The sequence below is a fragment of the Trachemys scripta genome, chromosome 15 (assembly GCF_013100865.1).
Source record: "Trachemys scripta elegans isolate TJP31775 chromosome 15, CAS_Tse_1.0, whole genome shotgun sequence".
NCBI lineage: Eukaryota > Metazoa > Chordata > Testudines > Emydidae > Trachemys > Trachemys scripta.
Window position 1 is genome coordinate 20,988,493 of NC_048312.1, and position 6,000 is coordinate 20,994,492.

Sequence of the window (6,000 nt, forward strand, 5' to 3'; positions counted from 1 at the left end):
AGAAAGTCAATCATGTGCAGAAACTATAGGTGAATGAAATTTAGCGGAGCATTTTCCTGAAACTTTTGTTTCTGAAACACTAGATTGGAATTTTACCTGTAGGGCTCAGTACTTCTACTCTTCATCCGTTAGGCATGTTTAAATTCTGAATTTAACAATTAATCATTTTAATGAATACAAATCTATATTTCACATAAGTTTCTCTGACTCTTTGTCAGGTACATCTGTGTTAAATTAATGAGAGAGCACAATAGAGGAACATGCAAAGTCCTAAAATGTGGTGCCTGTGTAGAATCCAAACACTATCAATTAAGGACCTGACCCAGTTTTCACTGGAGCCAATGGAAAGACTCCCATTGAGTTCAAAGGGTGGTAGATTGAGTCCCAAACAGTATCTTACAGTTACAAAGTGCTCTGAAGTGTCTTTACAACACATCTACAGTTGAGTTAACAGCCCCTAATTTGTGGGCTTGACATGTATGTAAAAGAAGTCTGGGGGTTAGCGGCACAACAGCTGCATCAGCAAAATGTGGCTAATTGACCGTAGGTACATTCACTGACTAATTAAAGACCACTGAATAGTCCCCACATTTAGTTATTGTAAGCCTTAGACTCCTTGTTCTTTTCAGTTGATGCCACCGTTTTTCAATTGACTATACCGAGTGATATAATTGCAAAAGACTTAGTCACTCACAAATGCTAAAAAATCCCTTTGAATTGCCTCATGCATATTATAAATACTTAAATTAACATGTCAGGAGCTGGCATCCTCATACCCTGTAATTAAGCCTGGTGTTTCTGAGGAAATGTGTTGGATACAGCAAGTCCTTGTTTTTAGCACTATGTTTTTATGCTCCCCGAACAGTGTTGTTCTACATTGTGACGCCATCAGCATGTAGACAAACTCGTACATCGATAATAATCTATTTGTTTTTTCAGCTTGACGCCAACAGTGATTAAGACCCAGCTATAATTAATGTGGTCATAGATCAATGAGATGAGTTCACTTACACATGCAGAGATCACGTTTTCAGCTTAGCCAGCCATCACTGTCAGTTGATAAAGGTTTTCTGATTACAAGAATGACAGATGAAGTAGTGCGGGAGGGTAACTATGCTCACTGGGAGTGGAATTCACCGCTATGTATAGGTCTTGTGCTTCCCTTTCCATGTGGGGGAATCTCATCCTGGAGGCACAAAGATTTATATTGTTTTTCTCACCCTTATTTTCTGGAAGGATAAGGACCCCCTAGCTGTGTCTGCTCATGGATATGCCTTACCATGTGTTCTTACATGCTAGTGTCACGTGTTTCCGGTCACTGTTAAAATACGCTGATCTAGGGGCGGGAATTGAAAGCCATTAAACACCAATGTCAGTTTTAGAAGCTTTGGGAAATGGCAGCGCAGCTTTTAATTCTATTTTTTGATGCTCCAAAAGAAAATTTTCCTCCCGTCATTTTGTGTGAAGAGTTGTAGGATCCGACTTATGTCAAAAGGGAAAGACATCAGTTGGCATTTTGTCTAAGAACAGAGTAAAAGCTAAGTGAGGACCTTCTGTTTTGGTTCACTGTTAATTACTACAATATCTGCAAAAAGGAGAATGGTTTGTCACACCCAAATGCAAAACCAGTACACTAAAAATCTGAACCTCAGACCATGCTAGCAAGGCCAACAGCTTTTGGGGACTTCTCCCTCTATTGCCTTGCCTAGACATCAAGTTGTTGCCATTGATAAAAGATTTCCATAGCTATTACACTGGTGTGTTATAAAGGCAATTTTGAATATCAACTCTGTTATTTGAGTTTCAGCCTCTTCTAATATAAGGACAGGCTGTGAGGGAGTTCAATCTGTCTGAGCATCATTCTCTGTAGAGAACAGGTCCACATTCTGCCTCTGTGAGTTTACATTTACTCCAGTTTGTGATTCTTCCAGGAAGAGTCAATCCAGAGAACAGTTAAGAAGTGCTGGCTGGGGGGCACTCACAGGTACTCTAGCCTGAGCCTCTCACACTAGAGGGAATGGGGTGGGAGTGGTGACTTCAGGGAAACTCAGATGCTCTATCCCAGTCTCTCCCAGCAGGGGTCACTATAAGGAAGATAAAAGTCTCTTGCACTGAGGTCATTGGAGAGAATATAGGTGCACCCAAGGTGTTTCCATCCCAGAACTGCACTGGAATTGGTCCTCTATACACATTTCACTGAACAATGGCATGAAGCCCTGTTGAAAACTGTGCCTGGCTGTTTATATTCATCATAATTCCTAGTGATCTGATGTCCTCTGTTGTTACATCTGTGTTAGTGGTACGTTATTTTAAGTTAAGCAGAATGAGAGCTATATAAATGCAGCTCCCTTCCCCTGCTGCTCTAGTTAGCTTCTATTACAGTTGTTTGTGTCTCATGCAGAACACAAAGAAAAACAGCTGGGCAGCCTACACAGCATTAGAAAAAACCTCCTTCACTTGTCAGCAGCCTCTCTAGTTTACTCCATTATCCCACTACCTACTCATACCCTTACTGTCCCTCTTAACCCTCCATCTCCAGTGCAGCCGATTCGCACCCCCCTCCAGTATTTGAATCAAACAAATTCAAGGTCTCGTCAAAGAAAATTACCAGTGTTCCAATACATCATTTACCCCATCTTTCAATCATTACTGCGGGGTACAGTTATGCAGAGCCTACCACTGAGACACCCAATGCACAAACATCACCTCAATGCAACACATGGCAATTTGTCATTACCCTTGGTCGTGGACCTCCAGTAAGTGTTTAATGCATGGAAGTGTTCCTAGCCAAACCAATCTGGAATGAATTTTGAGTCAGTCTGTGAATAGTTAAATCTGAATGTGGTACAGCTACTGCATTCACTTTGTGCTTTAAGATCCCAGTCCTGTGCGGTGCTGAGAGCTCTATACTCCCCATGGTCTTGGAGGCCCAGGCACAGGACTGGGACTTGGAAGATCAGGGTTCTATTTCTAACTAAGCCATAGACTTCCCAAGTGATTTTGCTTCTCTGTGCATCAGCAAAATGAGGATCGTATAATACTTCCCTAGTTCACGGCACATTCTCAAGCATATTAATTAATGTTTGGGAAATGCTCAGATACTTCAGTGACAATGATACTGAAAATAAAATGAGAGTAGGGTTGAAATGACGGTAATCAGCACCTCACAGGATTTGGCCCTAACTTTGTAATTCTATTAATGAAAGATCAGACTTGCCTGACAGCATTTAGAGCGAGAGAGACCTATCTCATAGAGCTGGAAAGCACCTTTGTCCTTTCCAGCTCTATGAGATAGGTCTCTCTCTCTCAAATCCTGTGAGGTGCTGATTACCGTCATTTCAACCCTACTCTCATTTTGAAAGGTCAAGTCCAGCCCCCTGCCTTCACTAGCAGGACCAAGTACTGATTTTTGCCCCAGATCCCTAAATGGCCCCCTCAGGGACTGAACTCACAACACTGGGTTTAGCAGGCCAATGCTCAAACCACTGAGCTAGCTATTGTTCTTTATAAATCCATACTGCTTACAGCTCAGAGTGCTATTAGCCTAGATATTTACAGATTTTTCACAACATGGTTCTTCCTTTATATCACTAGAAATTAATGTAGATTTGCAGAACTATTTTATGGGAAATGTATACATCTAGATATGAAAACATGACAGGCTATGCTAAGCTGTCCCCAAAAGTCTCTTGCTATTTGATTATATCATGTCATGAGGGTTCCCGGATGTTTTTCTGAAATAACTCCACTGACCTCCGAAATTCCAGATTTACAATGATGAGAGACCAGAATCTGCCACCCCCATCTCTACAGGAACAGGGATGTTCAATTCCTGTGCACTTTACACCTTGGCTTTGTCTACTGATATGCCGCAGTTTAACAGCACCTATGGGGTGCAGACAGTAGTCTACTAGAAATTGGACTGAATTTCGATTAATAAACTCGATGAATAAGACCATGAAACTGACATCAGATAGTAGCACTTACCAACCGAAGATGGAGCTGAACTGGTGACCTAGAGGTGAAAGGCTCCGTGTCCCATCGCCAATCCACTGAGGCATACAGTACTGCAATGTCACAGGCAGCTTTTAGTAGAACTCCTACAGGGCAAGACAAATTACCTTAAGGAGCAGTCAGCTTTGGCTATGGTTGTGAACCCTGGACTCTGCCAGCTCTAGCTGTCAAACCTGAGCCAAGGCAGGTCACTTCACATGTGTTTCAAATGTCTGTCCCTGCAATTCTCAGTCTGTAGGTCCAAAAAGCTTCATTACTCAGCCCGGGTGGAGAAATGAAACATACAAGCAGGTCAGACCCTGACTATCAAGATTGCCCAAGAAGGGGGTCATGGTATAGGCTGCTCAGCTTGGCTGGGAGATCCAGCTGTGTTATTTCTGCCTTTATCCAAATGGTCTCATCTCAGTGTTTTCAGGATAGTTACGAACTGTAGCTAAGAAGGAGCTGCATCATCCACAAGAAGGGCTCAGTCACCAGTATCTCATCTGCTACAGCAACCCAGAGCCACCATATGAACAGCTGTAGACCCCTAGACATGGGCATTGGACTCCCAGGTGTGCAAGTGACCAGGACTGAAGAGATTTGATTTCAACATGTGATCAAAGAGCAATTTTTTTTTATTTTTCACATTTTCCATTGTCTTATACAACCAACTCTTGACTTTGTGGACCCCAAACACATTAGAAAAATTTTAATACATACAAACCTTCATAGTTGGTGAAATATAATGAATTCCATAGTACAACAAAGTGATGACTTAAGATGCTCCCTGCTGCTGTATTCATTAAAAGAAGACAGTTTGCATTAGGATTTAGATTATACTGATTTGATCTGGCACTATGCAGTACATGTCAGGATACTGCAGAGACAGAATTATCCTGAAGATCATATTGCGGCTGCAAGAGGACAGTACATTCTGTTATGCACTCCTCTGAAGTAGCAACAGACTGTGAGACAACAGCACAGTGTGATGAAAGTTAAAGGGATTTACAGAAGACCACATTGGCTTGCCTGTTACATGTTGCAGCACAGTTCGCAATGCTGTACAGTACTGCAGGTAGATGAGATGCATGTTACACCTCGCTGTGTAGGAAGCTGTAGTACATAAGGCAACAAATCATTGTGATACAGATTAGCTGTACCAACTGGGAATTTCCCAAGTGCCTTCTCTGTATCCACGCCTCCTGGGGAAGATGAATTAGATGGTAAGAAGTTCTATCTATTTTCACTTTTCAACCTGGACTTGCAGTATCACACATTGTCTCACCATATTGGTCTCTGAGACCCAAACCAAGGTCATTGCCTCATCACTGTCTCACACTCCCAAATAAGGTGAAGACAATTGGAATTGTTTAGATGGTGTCAGAGCAGAGACTGTTTTCCTTGGGGAAACTACAGTGTAACAGTCTTACTCATGGCATAAATGAAATTTTGTAGCAAAATTGACAAATGAAGATTCATAATTTGACAGGAAAAAATACTGTAATGTCTTTGAGTACTTGGAAGCAAGACACAAGGCCAGTGTTCTGATGCTTAGAACATTCACCCATGATAAAGAATTACCAGGTGGTAAATCCACTAAGAAGGGGAATTAAGAGTACACTAGGGCCTTCCTTATAAAATGGAGGTCTACAGTCAATGTAAATGGATGCTAACTTTGACGTATCATGCTGGGGAATCAAAATCAACAAGAATATATTTTTATAAATAGAGCTTTCACATTCAAGGATAAATTCATATTAAAACTAAATGCACAGTCTGTGTATGAACTTTTAAAGCTAATCTTGAAGAGTCAGGCATAAACACAACTCTTATTAGGACTGGCCAAACTTGTTTTGCCTAATTTCAAACCAACTCAAACAGCACAAATACAGAAGTTAAACTCAGAAGCTATGAGGGTTCATATTCCACTTAGGAGAAAGAGTGAATAAAGACTAGAGAGGGAAAAAGTCCACTGAAAAATAGCATAACATATGGAACAGAAAC